A 13,972-nucleotide genomic window follows, 5' to 3' on the forward strand; every position below is an offset into this window, starting at 1 on the left:
TGAAAAGGGGAGAGCAAGCAGTTGTATACCTGGATATAAAACTTAAGGAAGGCAATGAAACAGGGCTATGTTTTCAATTTTGCTAACGCTATTGTCAGATTATTTATTTTCAGGGAAACATAACAAAGAGTTAAATCCCATGTAACAAAAAATCTTGTGTAACTCTGTAACTGTAAGGATTCTTCTGTAAAAACATCAAAACCATCCAACTACTTGAAGAACATAGGCTTTTAAAAGTTGCATTAGGCACTGAAAAGAATACGTCCTTTTCCCTTCAGCGGGCCTATTTATATGCCTAAAATTAAACACATGCCTAATAATTAAGCGTGATTAGGTTCCAATTACTTCGTTTGTGTTTCTTTAGTGCTTCTTTCATTTCATTCTAGCTGCATCGAAACGTGAAAGCCAGAGATGTGAATGGCTGAGATTGACTGCCATCGGTTTCAGACACATTTCAGCCCACCCTGAAAAACGTAAGCTTCCTGTCAGACGCTGTCAGTAAAACTCATGTCTTCCAAACAAAGGGTCTGAGAACCGAGCTTACACGGCACCTTTAGATTTTACATTTTGTTTGACATCTACCATTTGTGAGAAATGGCATTTTATAACCACTTTCCATCCTGTCTGTCCCCATCACCACCACCCCCACCAAACATAATTGCTTTTACTATAAATATCCGACAGTGCTAGTGAAAGTAATAGAGAGTAAGATTTAGAAAGCTCTTTTTGACTGACTAATAGATTTGTTACATAAGTGCAAATCTTCTTCTAGTGTTAGTGTTAAGTAGTTTCTTTTCTACCAAAAAGAAAAAAAGGAAAGAATAAATCATCTTTCACAAGTGGATAACACAGTCTGACCAGGAAAAAAACAATTCTTGTACTTGAAGCACATTCGAACAGTTAGCTTACCATCAGGCAGCGCACTACATACCTTCGAGTTTCATCTCAGAGATTCAATATTAATGTCCTTTTTATCAGTTTCTTATTTGGACATATCCTACGTTTGGTAGGTACAGTACATTCGCTAAGCAAGAGGAAAAGGAATCAGATTTGCCCAGGTAAATCCCATTATTTTCTGACTCAAATACTCATTAAAGTAGGAAATAACTGATATAACACACTGTATCAGCTGCTATGGAAAACGACCCTCGATGAACGTTCCATTTACTGAGCTGATCTAAAAGTGTTCCAGAGCTGCCAATAACAACTGAGCAGCGAGCCTTGACAACAAAAACGCAAATCCATCGATCTAAAATGACAGACACAGAAATCAATGTTGTATTAAAAAGAAACTTGAGCAAATCGATCAGATGTTCCCTTTCAAAGACAATCATTCCAACACCGTTATAATTTAGAGGTATAATTCAGATTATATGTGTTATTCAGAGCACCAAAGAGCTTCCAAATTAAAATTGCAGGATTGTCTCCCTACAGAAATCATTCTGCTCACAGGAGATGAGGATCTAAGTAATTTTTTGCACTTCTCTTACCACTCAAGTAATTCTGTAAACTAAGAAAGCAAATCTAGGTAAGAGGTATTGTGAAGACATAACCCTTAAATACCAAGACCAAAAGACTTTTCTGAAAGTGTCTTCACGTGTTGCTTTCATGGAGCAAAAGGCCTGGGTTTCAGAATGGCTGCTCACAAATAGCTATCACTTGCACCTTTGTGCTTTTGCAAAATTTCACCTATGTAAAACGTATTTTGCTAAACTCCGTGAAGAAGGATCACAGCCGGAAGGTTCCACCTTATCGCCGAGATCTTGGGAAATTATGAAGTCCCGAAGCAGCACTAGGACTGATACATATCTAGCGATTTCTCACATGATTACGCAAAAATGTAAGGAGGAGGAAATACGATTTCACAATTGGCACCAAAGTTCAGGAATAGATTACGGCAACCACAGCCCATGGAAAAACCACCCTTCCAGCAGTGCCCCTAAGTGGAATTAACCCCCCCGCCCCAGGCTACCCCTTCACAGCCCAGACCTTGTTCTCTGCCTGGTATCTACTCCCTGCCCCAAGCAGCATCCTCCGATAAGCTCATAGGTTCTGGGATGGTCCAAGCTGGCAAGTTACCAGAGGAACTAGCCTGAACGTGATGGTAATTTGCCTCTGAAGCACATGGGACAGCTTGTACCTCTCAGAGCTGCCGTTTCCTAACATCAAAAAGTAATTAATCTAAGCTGACTTCCATCATGGAGTGAACAGTTTGCCAACAGTTACCACACAGTATTACGTTAGAAATTATACATGTTCACTACACTGGAGATATGCCTAAGGCATTAACTGTAAATGGTATTTTCGGCAGGGATGTATATGTGGGCATGCGTACGGGAGTAAGAAAAGCCGTGGCAGTCATGGATTGCACAACGGTTTCCATAAACAGAATCTTCTGTTGAGAGCTTTTGAGACACAACTTGTCCACGTTTGGCCTCGGAAAAAAGCAAAGTTGCTCTACTTTGGGAATGAAAGAACTGCTCCCATCTCAAATGGGAGAGAAACAGGAGTCTGATTTCACTGTGTTTCTTCTCTTCCAAGATTTATTTCAACAAGTGGTACTTTCTCCATTTTCATCTTTAATTTTTTGGTTCTTCCATTCAGTAAACAGAAACTGAGGCAAGGCGTACTCAGATGGCTAAACACATCTGAGCAGAAGGAAGCCCTGTCAGTGCTTTAAATCAAGCGGTACATCTTGGGATGGAGGGCTCATCAACTGAGCCTCACAAAGCGCGGACCCGTTAGAAAAGGCTGGACAGCAGCTTATGCCCTGATTTCTGTACTTTGGAGCCTGGAAAGGTACCGAAAAGTTGTAGTAGGCCTTAAACTACACCGTATGTAGACCCATTAGGGAGAACCGGAGAGTGGCAATGGCAAAATTCAATTACAAGTATGTAAAAATCATGCTAAAATGTCTAAAGCGTCACTAGTTAAATTCAGTGCAATGGATGAAATTGATCCATGGAACTAATTCCTGCCCTACGTATCATTTAAGGTGTTATTTCCTCAGGTGGTGCATAAACCCTACGAAGGCATTTTAAGCAGGGCGATTTCACACTGAACCATTTCCAGAAGTCCTGGGAGATATGAAGATCTTCTGGGTTGTTTACATTTGTTATGTTCAAAAGGCGGCTTTCTCCAGAAAGACTCACAGCATAAGGTAGATAAGCCGCAAGCAAAGGAAGGTATCAGTCACACACGCAGACTGAAGTTCTCCCTTTACAATCTGACATTCTCTGCCTAGGTTGAAATATAATCTATGTTTTCTTCTAGACATTAGAGAAACAAAGCTAAAGCCCAACCATACACATTAAATTGCTATCAAGAGGAAAATCCATACTATGCAGGTGACAGGTTCCTCTAACAAAAGCATTTAAAATAGCAAAATACGGGGAATACCGCTGCCTGCCTTCAAATACCTGCAGAACAAGGTACGGAATACAAAAGGCAACAGAGGAAGAAATATTAGCACACAACAGCATAAGCTATGAGTGCAAAATGTGTTAATTAGTGTATTATAATGACTTCTGACGGCTTCACATAATGCCTTTTCATCATCATACTGTTTCAATTATGCATTCTCCACTTCCTGCATTAAAACCAGCTTCACTACTATTTTTCACCTGCTGTTCCAGTATTAGGTTTAAGCACTTATGTCTTTCAAGAAAATAATTTTATTTTCCGGAAGTTAATCACCAATTCCCTCAATAAACGCGAGGGAAAAAAAAATTCCTCTGCTCTGTGAAAGCATAAAAGGCAAAGAAAGGGAGATGTTATAATGTGGTATGCTTTGTTACCTCCAATACACCATGATCCTCCACGCTTCACAAAACCCTTGGTTAGAAGCCTATCATGCAGCTCAGAGTTGGAGCACGTTGGTACAGAAACCTTAAAGCTGGACTAACTTTCCCCTAACGCTGAAAGAATAATGAAACAACCCATTTTTTTTTAACCTTTAGCTCAGCTATTAAACACGGAAACAGGCATTAAGACAAATGTCTGGAAGTTTGATCTACTAACAATATAAATTAAAATATAAAGTTCGCTATTTCATTACTAATGACTCACTGGGGAAATATGTACCTTCTGATTTTTTATTTTTTTTTAACTTTGCGCCTTGAATAATCACAAATAAAGAAATCCAAAATGAGTGCATAAATGGGCCTAAACCCTTTCCAATGTTTAAAATACTGGATTATTTCATTATTCCCATTGGAATGAGGCATAACAAAGACTGGAAGACTCCCTCGCTCCTCTCCTTGAAAGGCCAAGCAGTACACCATGATGTCAAAGGCAAAGGATGAGTACCACGGGGCAGAGTGTGGACACATTAAAGAAGCACAACTCCACGGCAGATCCCTACAGCCACTCATAAAAGCTGGCTCCAACAACAGACCTGAGACATAATGAATGGGTCTCCTCCTACGCACGCCTCTGAGCTCACTCTGGGGAGGGGCAGCGGTGCAAGGACAAGGATTGCCTCCGGGAGACAATCTTTCCCATCCCAAACTTTGTGGGACACACCCCTATCTCCAGTCATGGTATGGGTGGAAGAATTTTTTCCATGCGCTCACAGACCGCTCTGTTCCAACAAGTTTGGTACATTCTTCCTCCATCTACTCCTGAAAGGTGCCAAGAACCTGTAAAGCAAGTTGAGATTTTTAGCAGTGCTCTAGAGGTACCCAGAGCCTGACAAGATTTGGTGTTCAGAAAACCACCACAAACAGAGAAGTGTTACACAGGGCAAACGATCTTGATCATTTAATAACAGTTTACTGTAGTAAACTTCAATATACCCACATTTTCAACCACTCCTCCACTCGTTTTATGAAACAGTCACTTAGTAAGAAAACTCTTGACACAGAGCCACAAAACAGAAACTCCTCCTTGAAATTTTCATGCAGCAACTCACCACTCAATTATTCCTCTTCCTTCTGCTTCTCACTAAATTTTAACACTGAAAATGGCATGGAGCTAAGAGGCAACTTTTTGGCCTAAATTCTATATTTGGTCTTCTCTGTCACCTCTTCCCCCACAACTTAATGCTTTAAGCTCTTAATTGAAGTTTATACGGGTAGGGTGACGCTCCCAGGCAATACAGATGTATACTTGGAGGTCTGACAGCAATATCTTCCACCAAGCAATGCACCACATTAAGTAGCTGCAACCTTTTTTAAAAGCGTTTTGATGCCTGTAGCAATCATGGATATTGCTGGATTGAATTTTCAACCCGGGGCACCTTTTAGGCTCTTTAGGCTCCACAGCGCCTTTTTTTTTTTCTTTTTTTTTTTTTAATCTGAAGAATTATTTAGTGGCCAGATTTTCCCGTGTGCCTGTACCCACGCACTCATTCTGCAATCTCTCTGAAAAGGCGTCTAAGTAAGATCTTAAATCAGCACTGGAGTGCTTAGAATTAGTATGTAGTAACAGATTTAGGCAATAAAACGTTGAGCTACTGAAGCTTATTATTTTCATCCTTAAAATCTATTCATGTAAGTGCAGCCACCTTCTAATTCAGAGCAAAAGATTTGAGATTTAAATGTAGGTTCACTTGAAGTGAATTTAACACACAAAAAGTGACAGGAATTGGAATATGGCTCTTTTGTGAATTGAAGAAAAAGAAACGAAAGAATAGAAGCAGCAAACAAATTACAAGACCTGTCAACCTTGTTAGATACCGTGTTGAGAGCAGTAGAGATGAATGGGGACTTCCCACTTCTATGCCTATCACAAACAAATGAAAATATATGCATGGTTTTGAATAAGGTATTTAGGAAGTGACAGATAAGTCTTGGGAAGGCAAGTTTGCTTTCCCTGCTGTGAACATAACATATCTCAGTAACACTACTGCCTTTCAAATTCCTTAGGACAACGCAATTTTCATTTATTTTGACTGTTCACTCTGTGTTGACAATCTGAATTGGTAACTTCCGATAAACCTACTGCAGGAAGCAGTCTTAAGTGTGACAGCTCAAGCTTTAAAGAATTAGTATCTTCAAAAATATACATCTCTTAACAAACATATCTTGGTCTTAGAATCTCAAACAACAAGCACCATTCCTCTCAAGCAGGACACTATTTTTATTTTTTGAATTGTTCCATTCCTGTAAGTAGGAAAAGTAGACCCTGCTATTTGCTCACTATTGTCAAGTAATCTGAAAAGTATAGGAACGTAAAATTAAAGCTCTAACAAAACTGACATAAGCTTCAGAAATCATTCCACATCATTTGAAGTTTCCTGCTTCACTAAGTTTTATTGTTCTCTAGTTTAGTTAATCTTCTGATATGTAAAGGTCATTGTTCCATGTATTTTGAAGGTTTATACTTATGCAGGAATGTAGGAGAATGGTTGGGTAGGTAACTCCAAAATCAATCCCATTAGTGTAGAAAAAAGAATAGATGCCAAAACTCCTCTCTTACAAAGATAAGATGTAAATGCTCTACAGAAAGTGAAAACAGCTCCTGAGGGAATTGTTAGGAACTGGGCAAAAGAGCAATGCAAACGTTTCGTTAGTCAAGTAGAAACTTGAAGAAAGAGAACTGGGAGTGCTTGTGAGAACAGAACAGCACTGCCAGCATGGTGCAGTCATAGAGAAAGCCCACTGCTAGTTCACTGACCTTGCATGCTGATGTAATGTTACTAAAAGAAAAGGAAATAGATAAAAATCTGTACATATAAAGTATATCCCATTTATTCCTTAAAGGATTTAGTAAATTCCACAAGTCTTAAGAAACATAAAGATAAGCTAGCTACTCATGAAGGGCAAACTGCTGTCAGTTTTCAAGCCAACTTCACTGATTTTAGCAAGGACTTCAAGGGGAGCAGTGTTTAATAACATCTCTTGCTGCTCTAAAAAAAAAAAAAAAAAAAAAAAAAAAAAAAGAGAGAGCTACCTAAACGGTACCCACAATTTAACCTTCCTCCCTTCAGAAAATTGTTCTCAAGAAAACACCTCAAAATGAAGAAGGAAAACCAATTTACTTGTCTCTTTGTCAGCTTGTTAGTTAAGATTGAATTCTCCATACATCGCAATTATGTTCTGAATGCATTAAGTATGACTGATAGTCAGGAAAAAAATAGCAGGATGTATTAATGATCCACCTCAATTTCTTTTAATTTTTAAAAAATTTTAATGTAATTTAACAAAATATGAAAATGTTAAAGAGTGTTCAGATAGAAGAGAAAAACAGAATGATAAATATATCACAGTCTCTTTAACCCGAATATTTTTCTTTAAAATAAATTCCACTTTCAACCTTCATTTACAATCTCATTTGCACAGAGTTGCCAATCCTGATTAGCCTGGATGAACTCCCTAAACATGAAGGTGAAATCTCCCAGACAGCGATATAGCAGGAGATTAGAACACCTGCAGACATCCACTGTGCCTCAAGACACTTTCTTTTTACTTGGAATTACCCTCAAATGAATACCTTCAAACATAAATGTACAAAAGAAAGGACCTCACAATCCTTGGTTACACAGAGACCTCACATTTTAAAGACTGAAGAAATGCATGCTGTTTCAGACTAAAAGCTAAGAAACAAGGAAGTCTCTCCAGCTTTCAAAAACCAAAGGGAGAAAAGCATAATTTTTACCAAAGTGTCAAGACATTTATAATAGGATAACTAGTCATGAGTGATGTTACAGTAGGCAAGGGAAAGAAATATTTGTTCAGCCCATCAGTTCAATGCATAATTCTCCATGAAGGCCCAAAACACAACAATGTGAAAAGCCACGGTTTATTTAAAAAACAAAGCATAACAAAACAAAACTGATAATTTCATTGATACTATCCATATTATGAGACTGATCACAGATGAAACTCATGTCATGAAAGTAAGTAACAAATGCCTTAATAAAGGAGGATTTTCACACCCAGCAAATCATCGCATGCCATCTATTCCTGTTGATTATGGCATTTATTTGGTCAAGTATTCACAAGTTAAAACTCTGTTTAATCACAGAGTCTAGCCTGTTATAAAGCATTATGTCTTAAGACTTTATTTGATCAGAAGACAAGCTTAGACTAGTTCTTGCAACTTTGAGAAATTGCAATCAACCGTTTCTCAACATCTGATAGGAAGGAAGCAGAAGGAATGCATTTTAAAATGTGTATGGTTTGATCAATGATATACAAGCAGTGTTTCAACAGCTGCAATTGTTAAAAATGAAGGGGTATTCCCTGTATGTATAGAAGAGACTATGGCACGTATCACACCTCATGTGGTAAAAAAGAAATGTCAATCATCTTTTTAATGCATTCATCAAAACAAGGTGCATAACCGAGACGAAAAATAACTTATCTTTAGTTATTGAACTCGTACTGTGAATTAACTATGGCCTAAATTAACTTATTGGTTTAGGTGAGAAAATAATATTTCCAGATCAACTGGAAATGCCTGAGCCTAGCTACACAGACACCTGATGAAAGAGGACTGGTTTGCTTCTGAGATGGTAGCACTCTCATCTCCCCATAGCCCAAGCTCAGATGCTTCCCTTACATTTAGCAGGAATGAACCCTAAACCTTAATTCAAACTATCCTGACTTTAATGAAACACAAGATTTAGACCCAACCTTGCACCAAGAGGAAGTGTTCCTTTCATTAGGTGGAAGGAAGAAATAGAGGTAAACACTAAAATCAAAAAAATTGAAAAAGAGTTCACATCAAACAGAAGCAAGCTGGACAATGGGGAAGGAAAGACAGCTGAAAAAGGGTGTGAGATGGTTGGGAAGACACTAAACTGATCAAGGATGCTCTGCCGGTCTAGGAAGAGACACAATAACAATAAGGAGAGATCACCACTAAAAGTGACTGCCCAAGAAAGTGCTGGAAAGAGGGGGGAGTTTGAAGAACTAGAAAAATGCAAGGGTAAAGGAGGGATAATGTACTCGCCAGGCACAGCATTTAGATAAGAGACACTGTAGTTAAATCTGTTAATCGTACGCCTGCCATTTTATCAATTTGGAGGCTAAAGGTGCAAGATATAATGGATGCTGGGCTTGGAGCCAAATCACAGCTCCTGCTGTTGAAAAGCCAATAGGGGTGATTTTATTTTTTAAAACACTGGTAGGTAAATACAGTGTTTTCCAAATATCAACTGCACATCTCCATTACAATTTCTCCAATAAAATACACAATAATCCAAATGAGCATTACCACTGGTTTGTATTAAGGATAGCCTGGAGGTAATAGTTAAATGCAGTATCAAAGAAACACACTGAATTCCTCTGCTATAGGCAGGGAGATAAGTGTTGCTGGCTGGGTAATGCGGAAAAGTGAGGGAAGTGTGAGAAGAGAACAAACGTGTACCATGTGTGGCCAAAAATGACAGCTTGAGACGGGACCAGAGTCCAGAGGCTTCAGAGAAGGGCTCAGTGCAATCGGCCCTGCCCAAAGCTTTCCCAGTTTTAAAGCCACTGAATTCACCTCCCAAAAGACTGGGCAGATTAGGAAACAGTTCATTCACTTCACAGTGATACATGGAAATCTCAGGCTGCTCACACTGGCAGGCTGCTGGAAAAACACCAGACAGTGACTTCCCACACCTGCGTCTAATATGAATCTCCATTTATTTAATAAAATAGGATTCTTATGAGGAACTAGATTAGATAATGGGCTTCAGAGACATTTGCCTATACGCTTCTGCTTCAGATCTGCCACTGAATAGCAGTGACAGAAAATTAGTACCAACTGATGCTGGTTCAACGGATTACTGGAAATGCGCTGATACCCTCAGTTTGTTCTCAGTGGGTAAGATACTCTGATATAAAATTCACGTCCACAGTTAGAACTAATTTAAAGAATATTTTTTAAGCACAGAATATTCCAAGCCCTGAAAAAATTATGTTAACTCTCTTGTTAAAAGACAGTCAGCCTAGGTCAGATTCAGAAACCTTCTCTTTCCCATCGCTGTCATGCCGACCTACCTGTCTAATGGGGTTACACACAGGGGAGTTTTGTTTTTTATTTTTAAACAGGCACTTAAAGTCTTCATCCCTGCAGGCATGTGCTGTCTGGGAGAAGGAGAGCAACAGCAGCGGAAGGGGCTCTGCAGCTACAATTTCTTCATACAGCACAGAACACACGACACCCCAAACAGCATCATGTCTGAAAAAGGCCAGAGTCCCCCAAGCTCTTTGGTGCACGAGGTGAGGACTTGACCCACCTTAGAGGATTTCCTTTCAAAACACACTGTGTCTGCCATATGGGGGATTTACTCATTTGTGCCACCCTGATTTCTTATTCATAGTCATTGTGCCCCCTAAAATATTGTTGCCAACAACAACAAAAAAAAAAAAAAAAAAAAAAGAGATACCAAAAAAAGTCCTCTCTCATTTTCAGCCTCACCCTCTATGTATGATCACAAGAGATTCTCTGACCCATGAACTAACTGCTCTTTTTGATAAAACCATCTGGTGGAAAAGCTAAATAAAGCATTGTCTAAAATCAACAACAAAAAGACAGGGGAAAAAATAAAATGAAATCTTACTGTGCTTTTAGAGACCTTTAAGTGTTACAAATTACATTAATTCAACAAAAAGTATCTGGGGAACTTATATACTTCCATATTTAATTTTTTTATAAAGGAGAAAAACCCAGATATCCCAATTGCATAATTAAACTTCTATGAAGAAAGAGGACTCGTGGATCTGTAGCTGCGATAGGACATTCAAGCATCTGTAAGATTCACAGACCTCTGACACAGGTCTTGTGCCTTTTCTCTGAGGCCTTTGAATTCCCCATGGGGGGAAACCTGTACACAAGTTTTCTTTACTGCTACCCTAATTATTCCCATGCTAACACGGTGGCATTCCAGTTTATCAGACATAATTTAGATTTTCTTTCACATCCCAGTTTGGGCTGTCAGATACGTCCCTTCCCTTACCAAAAGCAGCGAATCCAAAAAAGCCCAAAGCGGTGGCAGTGCCACACCACAGCTAATTCAACTCAGGAGCAGGCAAGTACAACACTGGAAGCGTTTTAAAACGACACCACTGTAAAAATTTTAACCCAACAAGGGGTTTTTTTGTTGTTTGGTGGGTGAAGGGGGAGGGGAGGCGGGTTATTTTGGTTTTCTTTTGTAATCTAGAGAGAAACATCAGTCTTGGCTAAGACTAATTTTTATCTTGAACGCAGTCTCTATTTACAGACAGTCCCCTAAGCAAGACAGGTAATAAATATTCTTTACCTATAAATGACAAGAGCTGGGGAGTTTTTATGCCCTTCAAAAAACATGCAATAAGGGGATCCTGGCTGTGATGGGGAAGAAGTTTTAGTCTTAAGTTCTAGCCAATAATTCAAAGCCAACACTCATTTTCTGAAGTTGTCTTTCATTGCCAAATGTAAGATTCTAATTTAAAATGACTTGTTTTGCGTCTTTGTTTATGTTCAACTCTCTAAACTGAAAGAAATCCAACAATATTTAAGGCTCCCCGGTCAATTTTGCGTTAACTTCACTTTCAGCTTCTCATGAATAGGGCTGTATTACAACAAATGAACAGTCTTTCTTGGAAACGTTTCTGCTACATTTTGTGAACAAAAAGTTGTTTTAAACAAGATTACACCTCTGACAGGATTACACCTGACACAAATGCAATCTTTTACTTGAATGAATTGTGATTTTCAAAACTGCAGGCTTTCAGAGCATATTACGCGACATTATTTGCTATCCATGACACCTCTCAAAGTCTCAGGGCTTTTTTTCCCCTCTTTGTTTCACATGTAACATGTAGAGAGTTCCCCCAGTCCTACTGGAGAATTAAAAACGCATAATGCAACTGTTAAAACAAAAAGCTTCAATGAGAAACCATTTTCTTCTTTGTGTTCAAGGGTGCTTTAAGCAGTTTACAGTCTTGATGATCTGCTGTTTATAGCCCACGCAGGCTACGAGATGTTAAACAATATTCTTACTGTATTCTTACTTTCTCAAAACCAACCCACATGTTTTAATTCTAGCACGCACTGTATAAAATTATACTGAAAGCATAGTAAGAAAGTTGTAAAAAACCAAATGTGATCCAGACAGACATACGTATAATTAGATATCAAAAGGGTTATTCTTAGTGTTGCAAAGCATTTCTCGTTTATGTATTTATTTATTTATAAGCCTAGAAAAGCCTTGGAAAGCTACCAACTGTTTTTATCGAAAACTAAATAGGAAGCATACTTAGGAGCACGCAGGGATTTGCCACGTTGAAACATGAAAATGATCAGACGTTTCTCTGTGATACATCAGTAGAAAATAAAAGAATTCAGACCACTGTGGCTGAGGTTAAAGGGAATTCAGCGTAACTCAGTTTCCCCAGGAGCCAGAAGAGAGATCTGTAGCATGACAAATAGCTAAGGAAGAGTATGTAAGAAGCTGTAACTCAGCGTTGGTGACAGTTGTTTAATTAACACTTTCTTCTGGCTTCTTACTGTGTAAATTATTTTATACAAATTATACTCACCTACAAACCAGCATGTGAGCAGAAACAGCTATAAAAAAAAGTTTACAATAAAAGTACCATATCTTGCATTAATACATTTTCCTCCTAAACCTGGTCATAGAACTATTATCAGTCACTTGGAGTACCGCTGGGTCTTTTTTGGTTTGTTTTTTGTTTCTTTTTTTTTTTTTTGTTAATACTCAAAGACATCCAGAAAGGTGCAAAGCCCAGATCAGAGTGACTGCTGTGCCCTGGAGATGATACATGTCAAAGTTCCTCTGTATTCCCACAGTGAAACTTCACTCCAAATCCAGCAAGATGAGCCCCGTGCTGAAACCACTAAAAACTAACAACGTTTATTCTCCAGCATTCTGAAAATGGCCAAAAATCAATGACATCCAGAACCTATTTTTTCTCATCAGCTAATCAAACTAAAAGATGCTGCCATCCGTCCAGAAGAGAATAAGTGGTAGAACATTTGCGAGTCACACAATAGTGGAAATAATCTGCAAAACTGACTAGCATGCACAGAGAAAATATAAATACATGTATAGCTATAGATACATAGTGATGTAAATGTATCCCCTCCATCACTTGGTTATCTTTTCTTTTTCTTTTTTTTTTTTTTTTGGTAAAATGGTACGAGATCACTGATGATAACTCAACAGTCTTCACAAACATCATCGAAAATTCACAAATACCAAGAAAGGAAAGAAAGAACCTGAGAAGCCCAAGAAGAAATGAAAAAATAAAACCTAATGTATCCTCTTCAACTTGTAAGAAATATTTCAAACAAAACTAGAAAAAAAAGAGACGTTTTAGTGCGAAGACAATGTTAAGAAAAGGGGGATGCTAACAGAAACCAAAAAAAAAAAAGAGGAACTAATTTCTCATAAATTTCTAGTGCTGCACAACAACAAAAATCCATGTGATTTTGATCCCCATACTTGAAGGCAAAACATCCTGGATGATGGTTTCTTTTCACCAGTAGTAAAACAGCATCTTCAGCATGTAAAATAATACCAACTTTCCCCCCCCCCCTTTTTTTTTTAAACTATCTGGTTAATCAGTATTTCGATTCTTTCCTACAGCAATTAAAACATTATTTACGCCCTGCAGTCTCACACCTGATGTCTTCTTCCTGAAGAGAAATGTTTCGAATGCTTGACCTCAGTTTTCACTAATGAAACATGTTTTGGTCTGTGCACTTGGTTTACGTGAAAGAGCCTCAAGATTCCTCTGCTCAGGGAGACAAAAATATTTTTAAAACCATTTTACAAAACCTTCCCATCCTATCCACTTTAGACTGGTCTAAAGGAAGTAGATTACAAGTAAACTCCTCCTCTCAAAACAGTCCCGCTTTTCATCTGTAAGATTCTTTCAAAATATATTCAGAAAATATAAAATTAGCAGTTTTAACCTCAAGTAAACGGCGAGGTTTGTGGGTGAGTGAAGGATAACTCAAAAGAATCACAGCACCTTTCACGTCCGTGTTATTCCTTCTGCTTTATTTCAAAATAATAGAACAAAAATACCTA

The 13,972-nt window shown here is 38.3% G+C and overlaps 1 protein-coding gene across 6 annotated transcripts in view; it reads right to left on the reverse strand.

The window, feature by feature from the left end:
* MACROD2 (mono-ADP ribosylhydrolase 2) overlaps positions 1–13,972 on the reverse strand; it is an 890,626-nt gene that overhangs the window by 597,066 nt on the left and 279,588 nt on the right. The gene's annotated exons all lie outside the window — the stretch shown is intronic.

Source organism: Larus michahellis, chromosome 3 (genome assembly GCF_964199755.1).
Source record: "Larus michahellis chromosome 3, bLarMic1.1, whole genome shotgun sequence".
Lineage (NCBI taxonomy): Eukaryota > Metazoa > Chordata > Aves > Charadriiformes > Laridae > Larus > Larus michahellis.